Source organism: Argiope bruennichi, chromosome 6 (assembly GCF_947563725.1).
Source record: "Argiope bruennichi chromosome 6, qqArgBrue1.1, whole genome shotgun sequence".
NCBI classification, from domain to species: Eukaryota; Metazoa; Arthropoda; class Arachnida; order Araneae; family Araneidae; genus Argiope; species Argiope bruennichi.
The window spans coordinates 14,225,228-14,248,458 of record NC_079156.1 but is presented as its reverse complement, the minus strand read 5'-3'; positions in this window follow the sequence as shown (position 1 = coordinate 14,248,458).

The window sequence follows — 23,231 nt, the reverse complement described above, 5'->3', positions numbered from 1 at the left end:
CTTAACTATTTTACGCCAATGCGTTTCAAGGCGTTCTCTGCCTTATCCAGAGATATCTAGAACCACAGTTTTTTACAAGAGGGTAGGTAATAACAAATTTATAACAGTATGAGAGAAAATTTTGGGGAGACTTCTGCCGTTGGTTTAAATGATACAAAATACTGCAAAGTTTCTCAAGATGCGTCTTCAGAAATTTTCTTCACATCTTTAAACATGGTCCCTAGAACCCAGAATCATCCCTCAGGTAAGAATCCTTTTAAGTTGAAGATGGAAAAATATCGTCTCATTATAAATAAGGGGTATTTCTATTAAGGTGAAATTAAGTATTGAAACCGATTACTTTTTAACCTGTGTTTGCGATATACTGTTGAAAAATTATTATCAGTTACATTCTCTTTCGTCTTCTTATGTATAAAATTAGAAGAAATGACCTTTAAAAAATTAGAAGAAATGCGGAGAGGGGAAGGGATTTTTTTAGTATATCTCTTAACTAAAGATATATGGCATTACCTTGCGGCTTGCCAACAAAATCGACCAAAAAAAATAAAACTCACTCTTTTGGTAAATGACAAATTTCAGTTTTAAATCCTAATGTAGAATTGCAAAAAATAATTCCTCAAACAGCATTGTCAGCGGAATTTTCCAATTAGTAAGAGCGAAATATGTCCCAGTGGTGAAAAATTTGCTTATCTGTGTTTAACGCTTTCAAGGTAAATAAAAGCCAAACTCTTTAAGAATGATCTGCAAGAAATGTGGAAAGACCCGAAGAATGCTTTGCAGATGACAAAGAACGTGACAATGAAACAGGTTCGAACAAAGAACAGATCGAACCCAGACAAGGCCAACGTCAAATTGCTTGGAGATGGCCTTGGCGAAAGTCGGGCAATGGACGGAGAATTTATCAATATTTCTCAACAATTTTCCGCTCGCGACCTGATTTTTGTCTGACATCAAAATTTTGTTATGATCCCAAAATATGATAGGTGGAATTAAAATGTATTGAATAAGATGATTGAGGAATTTCGAACAGAATTTTAATTTAAAGCTTACAAAAAAACTGGATGGCTTGTATTATTGGCGAATTTGCTATTGTGGTATTTACAGTAAAAGTAATAAAAATTATTGCATTATCAGTCCGCTATTGGAGCACGTGTTGATGCATTTTGTATCAATGATATGAAATTCATTGATACAAATTTAATTAAAATACAAAATTATGAAAATGCAGTGATTTCAGGACTTAATTTTGATAATTTCCAAGATATTAAATATTTTTATAAAATTAAAATTTAAAAAAAAATTTATTTTTCATTATTATTTATTCTTCGAAAAAGGCAAGTTTTTAATTTTTGCTTCTAGATACGTTGCATGTCAAAAGTCGTCATTAAATTTCCTGCTGACATCATTATTTTGAAGGTACGATAGAAGGTTCGGGGTAAATTTTTTCGGAATCTTTTCCTTCGAAGAAATAAATAAAAGAATGCCAAAAGCCATTATAAATACGCCATTAAAAGCCATTATAGACTCCTAGTGTTTGAATTTCGGTTTCAGCTTCGGAAAGTTTAGTTTGGTTATATTAATGTTCCGTTTTTAAAGCAATACTAGGATAATTTTGGGATGGATCTCGTCATTTTGAACCACGGTCAGGTGACGAGAATGACACCTGAGTTGACACTCCCCTTTCCAAACTTCCACACCACACCAGTCGGAGGACGATTGGCCCCGACGGATTTAATGTGCACCAGACCCGCTTACACGGCGGTTTTCCGGTGGAAATCGGATATCAAACCTGAAGCCCTGCGGTTACGAAACCGTGACCATAACACCAGGCCGCCGCGGCCTTTTCAGTTTCGACAAATATTTAAGTTGCGTCATTAATTAAACGTTCATTCTGAAGTTTAAGATAAATTGTTATCCTAAGATGGAGTATAAAGTGAGCTAAATTAAAAATATTTAATATGTGTTGTATGTTCCTGTTTCATGATTTATCAAACATATTTAGAATCTTTCCGATATGTTTATTAATACCAACGACAGTTTATTCAATCAGAAATCAAAAGTCTTTCTGAAGCTTTCCGATGTCAGCTCTTCATAGAAAAATAAACAAACATATCGAGGTATGAGACTACGCTCGGAATGATTTTTTTGAAAAACTTTCGAAAATAGTTATATTTTTGAGCACTTGCATAAAAAAGATTAATAAATCATTCAGGAAACCAAAATATACCAGTTAAGCGGCAAAGGTTTTTTTAAAAATTGAAAAAAAAAAAGTTTTTTTTTAAGAGGTATAAAGCAAAAATCTCCTAGTTTAAAAATTTATTAACTGATTTGTTTAAATTTTATAGATAGCTTAATAAATATATTACCAACTTTGTAGTACCATATTTTGTATATTAATAATTTTTAGAAATACAATCTGTATTTCTATCCATTCTTTAATAATTGGGGTTCGACTGATAAATAACATGAAATTCTTAATTTTTTCGAAATGTGAAGTATTAAAATAATTAAAGAATATTTCCAAATGAATAGTTTACTTATTCTTTAGTCCAGGAACTGCAAAACATATTGAGAAATTATTATACTAAATTTGAACAAAAAATATGCATTATATTTTAATTTATGAGGTTTTTCGTAATAAAATTCTACCTAAGATAAGAATTTGAGAAAATAGATTTTAAAGATGCAAAATAGCATTAAAACGTATGTAAATGCAAATATAAAAATCAATATAACTCCCCCCCCCAAAAAAAAAACAGACTCAACAAAATTCAAACGTTTTATAAACAAACCTATTCAAAGACTTATTAAATAAAAAAAAATGTCATAATTTTGCGAAAAATCGACTTTTTAATGTAGTCACCTACATTAAAGACTTTGGTTAAAAATGTAAGTTTAAAACTAAATTCTTAATAAAAATTTTAGATTCAAAGTTAAAACCTTTTTTAAAAACAGATTCAACCAAAGACTCAATACAAATAAAGTTCGGGTGCGATATAAATTCATCATCGCTGTCAAATGCCATCAAGTTTGCGTGGTGCACAAATTTTGTGAGGGGAATATTAGCTCGTATATAGTCCGCTACAACATTACCGTCATGTAACTTTAAGAATATAAATCTAAATAAATCAAACTTTAACGAGACTTTATAGTGTCTTATCGAGAGTTTTAAAAAACTTATAATAAACAAAATATTTTTTTGTATAGTTTTTTTAAATACTTCCTTTTAAAAATAATACAACTATTGCCACAATAATTTCCTAATGTATATGGATTATTAATGATAATATAAATTATTAACCAATAGCACGTCATCGACAGTTGTCAAAAACCGATAATAAATAAAATATTTTTGTATATTAATATTTTTTAAATATCATTATCCATACCATAATTTCCTGATGTATATGAATTGTTAATGATAATATGAATTATAAACCAATAGTGCCTTATCGATAGTTTTATAAAACCAATAATAAATAAAATATTTTTGTATAGTTAATATTTTTTTTAATATTTTCAAAGATAACATCATTATCGCCACTATAATTTCCTGATATATATGGATTATTAAGCAAAGTAATTTATGCCTATGTCTTCAGCATTTCACTTTCATTATCTTATACAACTAGGATAAAAAACAGTCATGTAAATTATCTGCTGATATATGCGTTTTTTTTTTTTTTTTTTTTTTTTTGTATATTGTTTTGTTACAAAACACATCTTCCTTCAATGCTATTGAGCATCTAGTTCAGAAAGAAGTTCGAAAACCTCATTCTCTTTGCATTATTGAATCTAAATTCTGGTTATCTGAAAGACAAGGCAGAATGCTTGTCGTCTTTCAGATAACAAGAATTCAAGCATGCGCTACATAGTACTTAGTAGGATAGTGGGCAAAAAAATATAAGATAATTAGTTGCCGAAAGTGTTATTAGTTTAAAAAAATACACTCTTAAAAAACGAGACATTTTTGAAGTTAGGATTAGAAGGGTGTTCCACCCAGTTGCTAGCTTCTAATCTGTGAAAAATAAAGATATATTCTATTTGGAAATATGCTTCGAATGACGTAAAAAATATTTCATATTGTCTAATTTCATAAAAAATACTAAAAAATTATTTTATCTAAATTTTGATGTAGTGCCCGATCCTATTGTTATGTTATATTTAGTAGCAAACTCTTGATACATTAAAGCTAAAAGAAAATTAAAGAAAGAAAAGAAAAAGGGAGGGTTTCATATTCCTGGAAACCATGCGATTTGAAAAGCTTTAGAAATCACTATGTTTGGCAATTTTGACTCTTTCAAAGTCCGCCTTGTGAAAGATCCGCCAATCAAAGAATGACATTTCTTCAAGGCAGCGAATGATTGATTTGTAACAGTGAAACTCAGAAATCATAACTCGATTAGTTTTCGTCACAGAAGAGATTTTTTACAACATTAATGTATTAATTTTTTTGTTTATAATGTTAGTGTATTAACTTTTTTTTTTTTTTTTTTTGCATTGCTTATGTTAAGAATTATTTGCTAAATATGAATAAAAGGATAACAGACCGTATAAAAATTTTGACTGTAATTCTTTCAGAATTTTATTTATTGCCTTAAACAGCATAAAATAAAATTATTCAATTCGGTGTATTGGAAAGAAATGTAGGTCTTTAACTGTTTAGAAATTAGTTTATTGGATCACGATTAGAGTGGGTGCGCTGTTATATTACGTACGATTATTTTTAATTTCTGACTTTTGAAAAGGTATCGGTGCAGATGTAAACTTTCATTTGAATATCGTATAATGCTTCCTGTTAAAACTAGAGAACGCAATAGTAATAATGTGCCGCATTATGTGATAAGTATTCGGTAAATGAAGTCCAACTGACACGATAATGGAAAACAAAGCTTTGTTCCACGAATGTTTCAGAAAGCACGAAACACAGGTAACAATTACAGCCAAAATGTGCACAAAAAACAGTACTCACAAAAACTAATAACACAAGTGGACAACAAATCGCTCTACGGTCAAAATTTCAAAGAGATAAATTAACTAGTTTTATCACCTTCGACATTTATAGGTATGCGATCGAGCATAACGTCACATTGGATTTTCCAGATTTCGGTTCCCAATAGAGATAGAATCATAATTCTTGTATTTTACAGAACTTTCAGTTTTGTTGCCAAGGTCTCAGGTATCTGGCTTACTTCTATTATCTCTGCAAATCTGTATTTCCTACTATAAAACTAACATGTTAAGGCAACGGTATTATATATAATGATTGTTGAAAGAACGTTTACTTCAAGATAAATTGGATGAAGTTTGGCATGATTATGAATGTTAAGTTAAAGTTTCTGTGAATGAATGCTATGAATAGTAAGTTACAGTCGGTGTTGTGACATACTACTGACAGCACTACTTTGTTTCATGTTTTAAAAAATGAATGATGAAGAGAGTCAAAATGTGACGCCAATTCAAAATATGACACCTGTATTTTTAAATGTGGGGAAAAAAGGAAGGATGAACTAAAAATGCATTTTCACTTTTAAAGTAAACTAAAACATTTGAAATAAAAAAAAAGACAGAAACTTATTTTATAATTCTTTAACTTGTACTATTTCCACACGAATCACAAGGCCGCGGTAGCCTGACGATAAGGTCTCGGCTTCGGCACCGGAGGACTTCAGGTTCGAAACCCGATTCCACGAAAGAACCGTCGTGTAAGCCTTTCTGGTGCACCTTAAACCCATAGGGGCCAAACGTTCACCTGTTGGTGTGTTGTGGAAAATTAGAGAGGGAGGTGCCAGATCAGATGTCGTCCTTGTTATCTGACCGTGGTTCAAAATTACAAATCCCGTTCCAAAATAGCTCTCATGAGTCAATCGGAGCAGGAAAGAAGCAGCCGCATTAATAATAATAGTAATGAATGCAATCCCTTTAGATATTTCAGAAGAAACATGACAATATGTGTGGGGTGTGTCTAAATGCAGTCTGTCTTGAGTTCTAAAACTTTTTCTCAATTATGCATCTTTTGGGAAATTAAAATTAATTTCACTCTTGAAATAAAAAAAAAAATGAAATACTTTTGATTGCGTGTAATAATTAATAAAAGTATGAATACACGATTCTTATGAAAAACGTCCTCTGCAATCAAAAATTTCATGAGTAATGAGAATTTCGTCATTTTCGAACAAGAAAGGGGGGGGATGTCATGAGAGAGAGCTGATAAGCATTATGCAGCAAAATATCTGCCTATGACACAAAAGAGACATGTAATCGTGCTTAAGAAATCCCATTGTGAAACCACTCGATTGCGTACATCTGTTGCTTTAACTGTAAACAAAAATTCATGATAAGAGCGTAATTGAAAACAGGAGGTGTGTTAAAAAATCTGCTTCCTCTATGAAAGTCATTAAAAAAATAATTCTACATAATTAACGAACTGAGGATGTCAGTTTCTAAACCTGGAATCAAATATAGTAGAAAATAAAACCCCCATCCCATATAAAAAATTCTGAAGAAAACGTATTTTATAGGAAAAAAATGACAGATTATTGGAGAGTAGCGAAAAAATAAAAACCTCCATCCCCCCATAAAAAAAGCTGCACCAAAATTCTGAAGAAAAAATATTTTATGGAAAAATGACGGATTATAGAAGCATAACGAAAAAAAGAGATGAATCTATAATACAAACCAATAAATATCACAGTTTTATTGAAAATTATTGTAATAATAATAATTGTGCGTCTTTTATATATATTCTACAGCAGGGGTGGGCTACTTCTAATATTTTCAAGGTATTGCGGTCCACCAAGTGGAGTAGGTCTAAAATATTTATTATAACTTAATAATAAATACGGAATATGTATTTACCTACATAACTACAAACATAATAATAATAGCCTCAAGTATAATAATATCAAATGACGCATTTAATATCAAACAATTCAAAATATATTTAAAAAAATAAATCATTTTCAGCTCAAGTTAGCTCTCGTAGTTATAGTTAGCAGAAAACTTCGGCTACAGACTGTCCGCCAATCAATACCTCGTTATAATATTGCTAACTGCTCATCTTGCACTGGATTCTAAGGGGTCGTCTGTGAGACGGGAACGAAATGCCAACTTAAATATATTCATCGTTGAAAATGTAGATTGACACATGTAGGTAGAGCCAAAAAATGATGTTAAATTACGTGCCACTTTTTTAAAATTCGGATACGCCCCTTAGATTTTAAAAGCTATTTTTAGGTTTTGAACAGCGTGCTTATAAAATTATGTCATTTTGAAGCAAAAAAATTTCGTTTTCTTCAAAAGATAAAGAGAATACAATGTTCCATAAATATGTTTCTTTTAGTATGCGCGGCTTATGTCTTAGTAAAGGCGGTCACCGTCAGATGTCTTGATGGCTCACTGGTCCATCGCGATCGACTTAATGCCCACCCCTATTCTACAGAATTATATATGTGTTATTATTATTATTTTTTAATTTCCAATTTTTGTACCTCAACCTTTTTTTGGACAAATCTCTTGATTCGTATGATTCAAAGCTGGATAACCTAACCATTTTACGAACCTAACTGAAGTGTCACGAGGATGGTTCTTGTATAGCCAGTTAAGTTTCAGTTCTGATTCATCCCGAAATGGCGCAATTGCACTCACTCTTTAGTTTGCATTTATAAGCATTACTAATACTCATGTGCCTCAAACAAGAAACAGAAACAATGTCGAATAAAGAAAGAATTCGATCAATGTTGTGTAAGTGGATTGCATAACATTGCTAATCCTTAGCTTAAGTTGATAAGAAGTGCAGTTGATTTGCTTGTTTTTTTAGTATAGTGCGGCAATCCTCCTTTCGAGCATTAATAAAATTTAAAACGACTTCGGAAAGAAATGAAAAGTGGGTGAACATTGAAAAAAATTTGCTTGTCTGCATTTGGTATATTTTTTATTGCATAAGCATCTGTATTTCGATATACGGTTTTTGGAGTAATTTTTACAGAGGATCTAATTAAAAAGGTAAGAATTTTTATGTTTTCGATTAATTAAGTTTATATTTTGTATATTTAGTTTGCTTTTCGTTTTATGTATTCTCCTGATAAATAACTGATATCAAGTTGTAAAAACCGAACAACACAGGAAAGAACTTTTTTTTAAAAAAAAATATCGAATAAAGTACGATATATTGTTGATATATTATATTTATATTATGAAACGTTTTGGAAAAAACCAAATGAAATACCAGCATCTAAATAGAATGGATCCAATGGTTAGAATTATCTAAATTCTTGCAATAAAAATATAAAACTTGCTATGAATATTAGAATGAAAAGAAATCGCATGAAAATCTTTAGTTTATATTGTGACATAGTACAGATTTAGTAATATAATTTACACAGTACTGATTTGAAAAATGTATTAGCGATAAAAAAAAATTAGCGAATAAGTAGCTAAAGATAACTTTGAATGGAAGTTTGAAAGGAAATTAATAAGCGTTGTCAGTTTTCCCACCCCATATTTTGACTTTCACAAGCGATTTAATGATATAAATGTACAGCATTTTACGATTTAACTTTTATATGTTAGTTTTTTTTTTTTTTTTTTTTTTGCAGTTAAAATAATTTAAATGTGTTATAAATACTATTAATAAATATGGAATTATTTTATCATCAAAATAAACTTTTTTTAAACAATTTTTTTCTCGGATGTATTTACGCAATATGCAATTTCCTTTGTACATTTATTTTTTGGAAAGAATAAAAATACTTTAACAAGTATATCGTAATTTAAAATGTGATTAACAAATAATATAATGGACGAAAATAATATTATTACAATGTAAAATATAATCAATGTCAAATACATTAAATAAATATAAAATGTTTTAAAATTTTAGTTTTGAAGAGGAACTTTTCATTTAAAATGAATTCATTCAAAAACTTATCGTTCACTAATAGATTTTTATTCCTTTAATCACAAGCTAATTAAATAATTTTATCAATCATTAAATTATTCAAAGTTTAATAGAAAAATATAAAAAAATATTACTAAAGCAGATATAAATCATTATACGGTGAACTATGTTTATAAAAATAACCATTAGTTTTACTTGTTGATGTTAGTAAAATCACTCAATGATGGATTGTCAGTGTAAGATAAATAAAATAGTTTTATTACATAAATATGATTATAGTTTTACTAACAGATTTAGTTTCATTTCCGAATTACTTAGAGAATGTAATAATTTTATTTGCCTTATTATCCCGAACTTGTAAACAAATACGTTTGTGACAAAACGTTGACAAAATCCCTCGGGAGAAATTGATCAACATTGAGCAAACCGATTGCACAACGTTAGAGAGGCTTAATTCCAGTTGATAAGAAGGGGGTTTTTTTAGTCATTCCTTTTTTCATCGTACGTTATTGCTTCGTTCGGACTTCGAAATTTCACAAATTGTAATTAACTGAGAATACATAGTAAAGAAAATTTTTGTCTGTAGTTGTAACTTTTAATTCAAAATCTGCTGTAGAATTTCTCGGAACATCATTTTCAGCGATATATCAAAGATATTTTGTAAAAATTAAAGGTAAGATATTTCATATTTATTTCATTTCTTTCCATTGTCTTTTTTTTTTCTCTTCTGTTTTGAAAATTTTGATTTAGACAGAAATAAGATATCTGCGTTGTTTTTTACAGAAAAAGTATAGAGAAATTAGTCTTAACAAACGATATTTTTTAAATATCTTAAAACATTTCGACAACAAAGGTATTTAATTACAAGTCGTTATGTGCATTTAAAATCAGTTTTATTATTAATGTTAAACATGAATAAAATGCTGCTTGGTGCAAACTGAAACTATCATTATTTAAAAAATGTTACTTGTTTTTACTGGAATTCTATTAATACGTTATACAATTGTTTTTGTTTTGTTCTTTTATCAACTTCATAGCGAACAATTTATTTTCTTGATTAGATTATTGTTTCGTGTTATTCGAAATTCTAGTAAACTAAATAAAATTATAAATGATTGGAAAAAAATATTCTTAATAAAATATGAAATAAATAAATAAATTGTTTAGAATTAGTAAGACCTTTTTAAACAAAAATTTTCTGTTTTCAAATTCATGATAATTTTATAATGAATAAAAAAATATATCTACGAAAAGAAAACAGATTAAATAATAATTTTTTTATGAATATCGCAACTTCACATGCACCAAAAATTCTGAAATAAAATTTGAATGTTAAAACTGAAAAACTTTTTTAAAACACTTCCTTAATGTTATGTAAAAAAATATATGTGGATATATTAATGTATGCTAAAATATGCATTTTCTTTAATCAAAAACATGGACATCAAACAAAATCGCAAAGTCGTGGAGTGCCGAAATACTATAAGCCCATTAGAATTTAAACCGCCTTTTTAATTATTAATGAATGATTATCATTTAATATAGCATCATTCATTAATTATTAATGAATGATGTGATATTAAATGATATTAAAGATGGATTGTTTTTATAATATTGATAAAAGCGCCCCTTTTTTATGATATTAAAAGATATTATTGATGGATTTTTTTTATAATATTGATAAAAGCGCCCCTTATTTATAATTTTGTTCTGATGTCGACGTCTAAAGACGGTTTATTGATTTTAAATTCACTAATAAAAATGTGTTGTAGAACAATTAAATAACGTAAACCCTCAACCATCTACGATTGCCAATCCCAAAAATGTTATTTAAAAACCTTAATGCGAATATTTATTATTCACGAATTAAAAATATGTTTTAACAGAAAAAGCGGAAGTATATGACAGAATTTGTGTAAAACAAACTTTATGCATTAAAATTCATTGCTTATTAAGTCGTAATTGTATTCGCAGATTTCTTACTGTCAATAAAAATTGTTCAGAACCGTTTTCGTTTTAGTTCTGTCCTGGAGACATTTTGCAATTATCCATTAAATTTGCTTAACTGTGATTGCTATGTAATATAATTCCACTGACAGTTGGGAGTTTAATGCAATACTTTATAGTCATGAATTATGAATTACTTTCATGAATATTTTGAAAAAATATTTTTTTTACTTTAATTCCGTTTGAGTGGCACCATCGATTTTAAAGTTTGACTGAAATCTTTCTATTAACACATAATTAATTTTTAAAATATCAAAAATTATAATGTCATTAGGAACCCATGGTTGTTCAAAATTTCAGAACTCAAGTATGACAAGAAGAGATTAAGTACTAATTACATCATCTTCATCAAATGAAACAATTCAATTTAATAAAAAGCATAAAAAATACAACGAATCGAAATATCTTCAATTACATAAGGTCATTCGTACGTTTGTATATGTTTACTTTAAAAATGAAGTCAATACATGTCGTATGATAAACAGGAAATAAACAAAAAAAAAGCTGCAACAAATCGCATCACAGTGTAAAAAACTTGTAGTTAGATATTATATGATGTGTTACTTATATGACGTCAGATTATTACTATATACTACTTTCATGCATTATATTTCACATATAATGAAATAAATTCATGTGAAATCAGAATTTCATTAAAAACTTATTGAATATTTCAATTGGTTTGAAGATTTTATATTTTTCAGCTTCTATACTTTTTTTTTTTTTTTTTTTTTTTTTTTTTACCGGAATGAATATATTTTGGAATGAATCTCAGTTGTATTTGCTTTGAATGTATTCTAGTTTATTAATGTGGAAAACATTCTATATTTTGAAATAAGATTCTGCATTCAATTAAATATTTGATTTAAAATATTCCGTTTCTGGAATTACTTTTTCTAAGCATTTCAATGAAAGCGCACCATAAATCGATATTATTATTTTATAAAAATGGTTTATCTAAAGTCTTTAAAGAATTGTTCTTTTAGGATTTTCGTTTTTTCTATCTATTATCTTTATATGTATTCGTAGCTGTTCGTGCCAAGATCTATGTTAATTTCCGGACTAAGTTTTCTAAAAGAATTTCTTCATGGACGTGGATAAAAGAATTTGATAGCCAAACTTTCATTTAAATCTAGTTTTGTGATCCAGAAACAGTACAATGCTTAACCATGAACCTTTAGATGGCGAAACGAAAGCTTTTTTATTGCTGAAACTTCTTCATCGGAAAGTATGTAAGCAGTCGTTCCAAATTTCGTTCATTTTCTTTTCTTTTTTTTAAACAATAAAGGCTTGTTTGATCAATTGAAAAACTTCTAACCTTGGCCATTCTTCATTGAAATCACACTTCGTTAGTTAACATTCGATTTTTATGCTAGCGGAAAATCAATTTTCAGTAAAGTTTTAATAAGTTCGATAAAGATTGTCGAAGTTTTAATATAATACATATTTTTGAAGAAAGCTTAGTAATAATATGTTAGGGGAAGATTTATAGATTCCTGGATTTATATGTTTTGATGCAAAAAATATTAATTTTAGCTCTAAGAAGCTTAGAAAATAAGATTTTCTTTTTAGAAATACTTACAAAAATAATATATATATTCTTTCTGAGCAAATAGAAATTATTCCTATGTTTGATATTTGAATACAAATTCCATATTTATTGCTTTTTAAAAACCATTTATAATTTATATGTACAATGTAATCAGCTGAAGAATTATGATTTTCAGAAATTTATAATTAAAAAAATTAAATGTATCTTGATCATGAGATTCTTGTGTATACTTTTGAGAAGATCACAATTTTCAAAGAATTTAAAAATTTTAACATTCAAATCAAAGGATTGGCTTTTCCTCCTTTTCTATACATTTTGACTATTAAATATCTATTTTTGTAGCCATGAGTACCGTCTATTAAGTGACTTAATGGTTTGTGATACTGACTGGAAGAAAATAGAATTGAAAATTAATCTACTGAATTGTATTTAAAATCGTTTATTAATGACCACTAGAAAAATTAAATTTCTTGAATAAATTTTAAAGTATGCAGCATATTTTCATACAAAGTGAAACATATTTCCTTTATCAATACGAATTAGGAAGTTTATCAAATTTAGTTTTCTATTATTACTTGAAGGTGTATCCGTCCAGATGGATTGTTATATAGTTAAGAGCATTTCAGATCTGATTATCAAATATAATAGCAAAAGTAAAGGTAGAAAATTTCATGCACATTGATAGCGTGCTTTAGAAATAAAAAAAATATTATTTTTAATACACTCTAGTTGTAAATATATAGTAATATTAAAGTGTTTTTCCCCTTTAAATGGTATCTTTTCTATCCATTACGCTCGAAAAAACACAAATCAAAACTAATCATTAAAATCGAATTGAAATAAATAATGATAAATTAATTGAAAAAAAATTGCAAAATCAAATACAAAATAAAAATAACGCTGAAAGAAAATATTAGCAATAACCTCCAACAGAAATGAGAATATTACGAATCAACATAAGAGTAAAATAATTGAAACTGCAGACATCCGCCCACTGACTTTTGCTATAATCCAGAAAAAAAAGGGAAAAAAAAGTTCTGTTTGGACCCATAAGTAATTTTTATTTATTCACATAATGATAAGCCAATTTTAACATTTAAAAAAAAAACTCCAGCCTGAGATGCCTGACGTCAAAACGGAAGTTTCAATCCGAGCATTCGATAATAACGGAAAATAAAGGGGTAGGAATATTTTTAACTACACCCAGTGTTACAGATTTCGTTTGACTTTTTTATTACAGATTGTGCATTTTTATTTTCTCGTATAAGAAGTATCCGTTTCGTCACTGGCCTTACGTGTACGAAGTACAGAGAAAAATATTTTAATAGTCAAAAATTACGTAATCGAGATTTTGAAGAATCAATACATTTTAGATCTTACGAATACTCAAATCGAAACTAATCATTAAGATCTAAATAAATCGCAACCTAATTAAAGAAAAACATGTTTGGCATTTTATCTAACTGTGACCAAGATAAGACAAAAATGCTTTGACTGACGAAATTTGATATATGATGGTCTTAACAGTAAATTTGCCGATTTCTATCAAATTCTGGGTCAATTCTGAGAAAATTTGTCTGTCCGGCTGTCTGGATATAAATTGGCAGAGTAACCGCGAAACAAAGACAGCTAGACAAATATAATTTGTTGCACAGATTTAAAATCTAAAGTGTAAATATCTATCAAATGTAGAACCAAATATGTCAACTGTTTATTTTTGCTTTCACAAATATGTAAAGGCAATAATTCATAAACACGATGACTTAAAAATATATGAAATTTGGTAAATGATTTCATGATTATGATTGTAGTTCTGCGTCAAATTTTTTTCTCAATAGGTTTGGAAAAAACGTACCTAAAAAGCAACTTCGATTTTCGAGTACCTATTGGTAAATATCAGGGTTAATTATCAAAAAGATCGCCAAGGATCGCATGATAGGTTCAGGAAAAATGCTAAATTCACGCCAAAGATAAATATTTCGTAACTATTGTTTGCCAGTGCCATGCAAGACATTCGGGGCCAAGGTCAACAATTTCATGCTTGGAAGAGGGATAACATTTTTATTAGAGAATAAGCGAGAAAGTTTTAGGAAGACAACTGCCATTGATTATTTGACTGAACTTGTTTCATTTTTGCAAAGATGAAATTTTGTAATCAGTTTTGGATAACTGAAATTATATGTAGTTGTATCTTATAGATAAAAAAACAATATTTTGTCATTTTTGGAATTTAATTATCAATTAATCGCTGAATTTTATTAAATTTTTTCAACATCAGAGGCGTTATCTGGAGCAAATTTGAAAACATTTGAGTATAAGATTGCGTAAAAATTAAAATAACGAATTACTGTAACAGCAATGCTATAAAGCGGACTCTAACAATTTAAAAAGAATTTAATAAACAACCACTTATACAAAACACTATACTTACAATTATACACATTTAGTCAATATTCAAATTTACAAGCTTAATGTATTAAATCTCGCGGTCGGCAGATTTGCGTACTTAGGATTGGCGAGGAGGTTGGCTCACTTTCATTATTTGAGAGTGGTACATTATGAAATATGCAGAAGACTTAACAATAGAATATGATAACAGAAAAAAAAATGTTTTAAAAGTATTCTTTTATTACTTAATTAAAATATATAGAACAAACATTCATATGTATCTATGTGTAATAAAATTTTTCCAGGGTAAAATAAAAAAAAAAAAATTTTAATCAGTGAGGCAATAAAAACATTGTAATAATGAAATGAAGTTCAGCAACGATATTTATGAAAAGAAAGTCCAAGCATTTATTAAATATTGAAAAATAATATGAAGTGATTTAAATTTCTTTTCATTTAAAGGAAAATATCAGCACCTCAGGGTATTTTGAATTTGATGTTTGGATTTTCAATAAAAACTTCTTTTCTACATTTAAGTAAGTGTACTAAAAGTGTGCCTCATTGTAAATCAGATTGTTTTTTATTATTACACCACTTGAGTTACTTTTTTAATAAGAACTACAAAGAAAATGTATCATTAACTACAAAAAAAAACTCTGATAATGTTATTTGCAATTTTATACTTTCACTAATCAATTAAAAAATAATGAATAAAATGGGAAATTTGAATTATTTTTGGGATAAAGTGGTGGCATTGAATTTAAAATTACACACTGTATAAGAAAATCAATTTTATACTAATATAAAATAATTTTAATGTTAATTTTATATATATTCAGTGTGAATATTATATGATAATTTTATTGTTGTTACATTACTAAATAAAAAGTTCACGTTGTCCAACTTCACCTGAAACGCAAAAACAAATTATTATTATTTATCCGCTTCGAACTGGTCAAATTTGGTTCCTTTCCGAAGATTAGCTTTTGACCATCTGACTTCTAAGCATTTCTCAATCGAATTTCTTGCAATAGAAATTAAATATTGCCCAAAAGTGCAAGCTCCTAACAGATTAAGATAAGATTGTAGCGGAAAATAACAAAGCGTTACTTTATTGCAAAGATATGTACCTTTGAATAAGTCATGATAAGTGCTGTTATTCACTAATAACTTAGTAAGAATATGCATGTCGAAATGTCGCACGAACAAAGGACGCTGCATTCTAAAATTAGTTGCACTCGAAAATACCGCGCATTCAGAATGACTTGCGGAACAGAAAGAATTCTTCTTTGTCAATTCGAATATTACGCATTGTGGGTTCGCATTGAAAGATGCAGATGAGATAACTGTCAAGTACCTATTCGTCAAATACGAATAAGTAATTTTTCAGCTAGAAAAACAATTAAATAAAAGAAAATTTTAATTTTTTATATGGAAATATAAAGCGTGAATTTTACAAAAATTTAGAATCTGAGTGATTAAAACGCATTATATTAAAATGCATATTATTTTTATATTAAAAGCATATTAAAATGCGAACATTTGGATTCTTTTGAGTATTTTTTGGTTTTGTAGACACAGAACGGAAAATTCGACACAGAAATACAATTATAATCATAACATCACGTAAGAAATTTCATGTAAATATTTAAGTCATTGCGTTTTTGAACTATTGAGTTTTCATGCTTCTGAAAATACAGACCGACAGACGGCCAATTTCTAGTTAGAGCCAGCTCAACATTTGATTGGTGTCTATATTACAGATGTTAAATCTGTACACCTAATTTTATCCATCTAGCTCTCTTCGTTTTGCATCTATAGTGTTAACATATATCCAAGCAAACGGACAAACAGATTTCCACAGCACGTATTTTGCTCAATAGTTGATAGAAATTTGGTGTGTAGACCGTATACCAAATTTCATTCGTCTAGTTCATAGTGTTTTCGGGTTATCTTTGTCAGACTGATTTGTTTAAAGATGTGTTTTTTGAATTCAAGGTGGTCTAAAATGTAGAATTCTTAAATATCTCGAGTTTGGATTATTTGACGATTGTAATACTTACTCTATACTTCGTATTCGAGAAAGTAATATCTGCATATGTTTTAAAATAACTAATTGCATATTGTCTAATGTTGTGCTATGATGTCATTTTCTTGTCCATCTTACAATGAACTTGACATGTGTGACATGAAGATCATGGTATACAGTTTCGTGCCGATGTTGAGCGAAAAATTGGATCGATTTTGTGGCGCGACGTTACATCGCAAACTTTAATAGCGTTAAAATACAAATAGGCCGTATCATTCGGCGTGTGTCACTTGATCTAAATGGATCAAGGCTTAGAATTTCGTTTTGACTGCATGCCAAAAATTCAGGGCCGATGGTTTATGAGGGAAATACTTGAAATATGAATTCTGTGCCGTTCATAAATTTTCTAACTTGGGAATTTAACTTGCTCCCGACTTCATTCATGGTTGTCTTGATTTAAAAACTCATGTTAATAATTAAACAGTTATTACCTGAAAATGAAATACATCTATCCATTTTTGAATATAGGACGATTGTACCGTAAATTGAAGGATATTTTTTTCAAAATCTCAAAATGACGCGATATTTCTTTGCTTAACTTTTTTTATCAAGCCATCTTAATCCTGTTTAATTTCTCCTTTTGTGTGATAAACTATTACTCCGACAACAAATTAATTCCGTTTTGGCTTAAACTGATAACGCAGGATATTTGCTTTAAGAATAAACACCCGAAATAATCAAAGAATGAGGATATTTATGCGTAAACATCCGTTAATGAAAACAGAACGGAAAGCAGGTTGTGTCGTTCCTCCTGCCCCTTACAAGCATGTGATGTCTTATCAAGCGATTTTGACATCGTGTATCTAGAATTTCCAGTTGCCTGAACAGATAAATTTTTGTTTCTCCTCTATTACTAAATTTGTTTCGTTTCAGTATATTAGCATCCTAATTTCGGTATCATTGAAAACATAACTTTAGGAATTCTAAAAAAGAATGCTTTAGTGCATCGATTTTTTTAAAATATTGACAAAATTTCGATTTTAATTAAAATAATTAAAAAATTAGGATTTTCGAAAAAAAAATTCTTGCATTTTTTCAACACCTAATATAGTTTTTCGTGTTTAATTTGGCGGATGTACATCCAATAAATTTGATTTTACTGCATGCTAGGAGAAAAAATACTTATGAATGTATAAATGAATATATAAATTAACAATAATATATAGGCCTTTCGATATGAATATAAGCATAAATATTGGTTATAGTTCTTTCAGCTGAAACAAATATAAGAAATATATTTAGTTGGTATGAAACTGCATTTATTACAAAAACCAAACAGCTGCTGTTCATTTCACTGAGACGATCACTTTTCGACGATTATATCTTAAGGGGTGAAACGCGGAAGGATGCGCGCATTTCCAGAATTCACTTAATTGTTAAATATAAGCATTTCCTCCTTGTATCTTTCCTCTCGCCTATTTTGTCGAATTGAACCCATCCTAGCGCATGCACAAAAGCGCGGAGAATTTAGAATCCATTGGCAAACAATAGTATTTATTTGATATACAAATAAGACCAAGTTTCATACTTATATAGCATTTCTTCGTTGTGAACCTACTTTTAAAATGTGGGAATCGTTTCCTTTTTACGATTTATGCATTATTTTATCAGATATTTATTTTATATCATAAGTTTCTTTTAACCTAACACCGAGTTCAAAAATGATTCAAAAGTTTATCAATGAATAAATGTAGTGATTAAATTTTAGGCAACTAATTCCATAACAATTAATAGAATCGAGTTCACATTCCAGAATAAAGTTTTAACATGATAATCGTGCGATGGTTTAAGCAGCTCATTTTGAACCTTTCGAATTTTCTTCATCTATCTATACTTATAATAAAGCTCAATGTGTGTGTGTGTGTGTGTGTTGGCGCTCTACAGGCCAGACCGTTTGACATACAGCTACCAAATTTGGTACATGTATACCTTGGAGGTTGGGAATGTGCACCTGGGGTTTCTTTTTTCGAATTTTTAATTAGAATTTTAATTATTAATTAAAAACTAACTTTCCCGCCAAAAAAATCTTCCATTTTCCCCACCGCCAACTTTTTCGCCAAAAAAATCTTCCATTATCCCCAGCGCCAAACGAGAAAGGCTTCAGTTTTTTTTTCTCCCAACAGTAATGAGGCTAGGGTTAAAATTTTTCGGCGGATTATTTCAATCGGTTCTGTTTATTTTCTTAATGTTTGATGCATTTAAAATTAAACATTGTTAATGAATCAATCTTTCAGATTCATTCTGAAGTACTTTTGAATTAAAATAAAACAGAATAAAGGAAATTAAAAATTTCTAATCCGCATAGCGTTACCCCAACTGGCGTAGAAAAAATCACGTATTGGCGTTACGTAACCGGCGAAGAAAATTCACGCATGCGCATTCTGTTCTGATTGTTGCCATGACAACGTTATCAATGGATGATTTAAATTATTTTTGGGTTAGTTGCATGCTTTTGTAAGTAAATTGTATTTATGTTAGTTATATATTTTTTGTATATGCTTATAGTTTTAAGTACATCGTTCTTTAAGTAGTTTTTTTAAAACCTGTTTTCAACCGTTTATTTTAAACGATTCGTTTTATTTTCTTAGTGTTTGATGCATTTAAATTTAAACATTGTTAATTAATCGATCTGCTCATAATGAATCTAAGAAAATTTTGTTGACCAACTCTTGAGATATTACATAAATTAAAAAAGATATTCTTTAGTGCCCATAAAGTTTAAACGCTGAGTGACTCTATTTTCAGTAATCAGATTATAAAAAAATGCTTTGTTTCAGTAAAAAATATTATTATATTAATTGAAGATAAATTCTTTCCACTTTAATTTAAAGCATAAATTCTACCGTTTTCAACCGTTTATTTTAAACGATTCGTTTTATTTTCTTAGTGTTTGATGCATTTAAATTTAAACATTGTTAATTAATCGATCTGCTCATAATGAATCTAAGAAAATTTTGTTGACCAACTCTTGAGATATTACATAAATTTAAAAAGATATTCTTTAGTGCCCATAAAGTTTAAACGCTGAGTGACTCTATTTTCAGTAATCAGATTATAAAAAAATGCTTTGTTTCAGTGAAAAATATTATTATATTAATTGAAGATAAATTCTTTCCAATTTAATTTAAAGCATAAATTCTACGGGTGTTAACAGAAAATGAGAGAGATACATATTACGTTATGACTGAAGGCCTTTATAATATTATGAATAAATTATATGATAATCAAAATTTGAAGTTTTAAAATATTTTGATGAAGAAGCTATAAAAGTAGAAATTGCATAAAATATTTAATTATTAAAATTTTAACGAACATTAAGATTGGCGAACCGGCTGGTCGCCAAAGGCGGCTAGTTAATAATATTTCAATAAGTCGTCATTATCACATAGCAAAATAACTATAAATATCATATATAATTTTTAAACTGCCTCACTGAGAAGGTTCGAGAGCAGAGTGCTGGTAAGCACCCCCTCTCCCTCTAGCCAAAATTTCCGCAACAACCCTACGGTCTCCTTATTCCAGCTTGACGACTCCCGAGATTTTGTTTTCCTTGCTACCCTAATCATCGGCATCTTCTAACAATGCGTTTACTTTTCACTTTCCTATAAAAACAGATAATAATGAGATTTATTAGTTTTTCTCGTAATAAATATGCAGTGGATTCCAAAATTCTAATGAAATCCTCTGATTCCAATGATTACACCACACTATTCCACTATAAGGTGAAAACAAAGAGGATTCATTATAAATCAAAGCACGTAAGGAACGATATATTAACTCTTTCCTAAAGCTTTTGCCTGGCGCCTTTCTTTTCTTTAAAGATTATATTATATTAGAATAGATAAATTAGTATTGCACTGGTGTATGGCAACGTACTATTAGTGAGTTGAAAAGTATGTTTGAAAGACTTTCTATGCCCGAAATTTTTACGAATTTACATGTTGATTAGCAGGGGAGTGCACAAAAGAACATTGCTCTGTTGAAATCTTCTTCAAGCTAGCAATGTATCAACTTGCATAGATTTTAAAAATCAACTTCTCAAGATCCAACTTTCGCTTCATGTTATTTCTTTATATGGAGGAATTCTGGTATGTTATTTATTCCTTTTTATTGTTCGGAAGGGGGAAAAAACTAGCACCCTTATTAAACGTAGAAGCTGATATCCAGCGGATTTGTTTAGTTATATTAATGTCCTGTTTGTCCTGTTAGTTATATTAATGTCCTGTTGTCCTCTTTGTTAGGTCTGTTTTTAGATGGATCTCGTAATTTTGATCCTTTTTAAGCAGGCCGTAAACAGATGACGAGAATGACACCTGAGCTGGCATCCTCTTCAAACTTTCTCGCCAGACCAACCGGAGAATATTTGATTCGATTATTCGACTCGCAGATTTAACTTGCAACATTTAATTCACGCCAGCTCATTGAGGAAATCGCGTTTCGAACTTGGAATCTTCCGGCTACAAGATTACCACTAGGCCGAGACGGCCTTTAAAAAATAACTAGTAGAATATTTCTGAAAGAAGCTATCTAAAACCATTGAGGTAAGGGCAAGAAGGCGGAATAACAAATTTTATCAACCTAATTACAAAATTAAAAAAATTGTAATAAACACATATTCTATTAATTATTAGCATTAATATTGAATTATTAAATGAATTAAAATATGAATAATTGATTTAATATATTACTAATTCTTTAAAATTAATTTTTTTATAAATATTAAAATTCCAATATATTATTTATAATATATTGGAATTTTAATTATTTATTATATAGTTATGCAATATTCCACTTCACAAGCACTATTAAATAATAATTTTTAATGACATATTTGTTTGAAATTTATTCTTTATTTAAAGTCTGTCAATTAATTAATTGTTTTTATTTGTGAGTAAGAAAATCATTAATTATTAATTATGATTAGTTTTTCTATTAAATTTATTATCAATAGATTAAATAAATAATTAATTAAAAGCCTACATATCATGTTCGCAAAATTATATGTGTGTGTGTGTGTGTAATGATATCTCCAAAATTAAATTCTGATTAATTTCCTAATTTTTATCTTCATTTAGCTCATTTAACTTCATTCTAAAATGTTCTCTTATTTTCTGACCCAGTTCCACCTTTTTTTATTTAATTATTGCAACAGAAGTCCTATAAAATAGCTAAAATACACAGGTTCCCACGCTCTGAGTGAAGGGATAAAAATGCGTTGATCTAAACACATTCATTTAAAAGATCCCTTTAATTTCCTTACCTAAATCGACACCCTATCAGAATCTCACAGTATATAATCATGGGGATAAATATTTCATTCCCTCTTTTCTCTTTTGTGTCATTCTGTGAAATGACGCACCTCGTCATCTCTTATCGTACATAAATTATACCTCTCGGGATGGAATAAAGCGACATTTGAAATTCGAAAGTGTCATCTCTCATTTGGCAACGCAACCACACAAAAATTGTGTTTACATTATATATAATTAATTAAAACAAACATTAACAGTGATAATAATCTTGATTATAAGTCAATTTATAATCAGTAACAATGATAATAATTTAAAACTGAGTTGAAATGTGAAACAAAATTGCAAAATAAAGTGTTGTAACGTGCGCTGTCTAGGGCCACTGCTGATATTCATTATTGAATAATGCTTTGTAATCTTTAAATTTGATGTCGTTGCACGAACTGGAAAATACTAAGGAAATTATTTTGATAGGAAATGTATTTCTTAGGAGGAAGTAAAAGAGTGACCAATCTTCTTTAACAACTTTATGTCTGGTACGTCAACCATATTGCACTTCGAAATTAGTTTTTATTCGTATTATTACGACCGAATCGGCTGAAATGATAAATCAGAATTACTTTTCAATTTGATTTCATTCTATTTGGTTTTAATTTTCATTGTTTATAGAACGGCGCCGTTAACTTAAAGACAGTATTTGAGTATTTTGTCGTATAAATTCAATTAACAACAAATAACGGTTTACTGCGATAAATGTAAAACTAAGTTATTCATTTACACAACAAACAAGTTGCATTTGTAGTTTGTAAACACACAGTTAAAGAAAAGTTTTAATTCATCATTTAAATCACACTTCACTTGAGGTGTTTTTTGTATTATATTTGCAAAATGATTTGCTTTGGGGAAAAAAATCGTTTGTTGTTTTCAACTACACAAAGCGCTTTATTTCTATCACTTTATGAATGTATTCAGTCTTTTCTTTCTTCTTTTTTCTCTCTTGCCGAAAGATTTCAAGAGAAAATAATGATTCTTTCAGTAGCATTATAT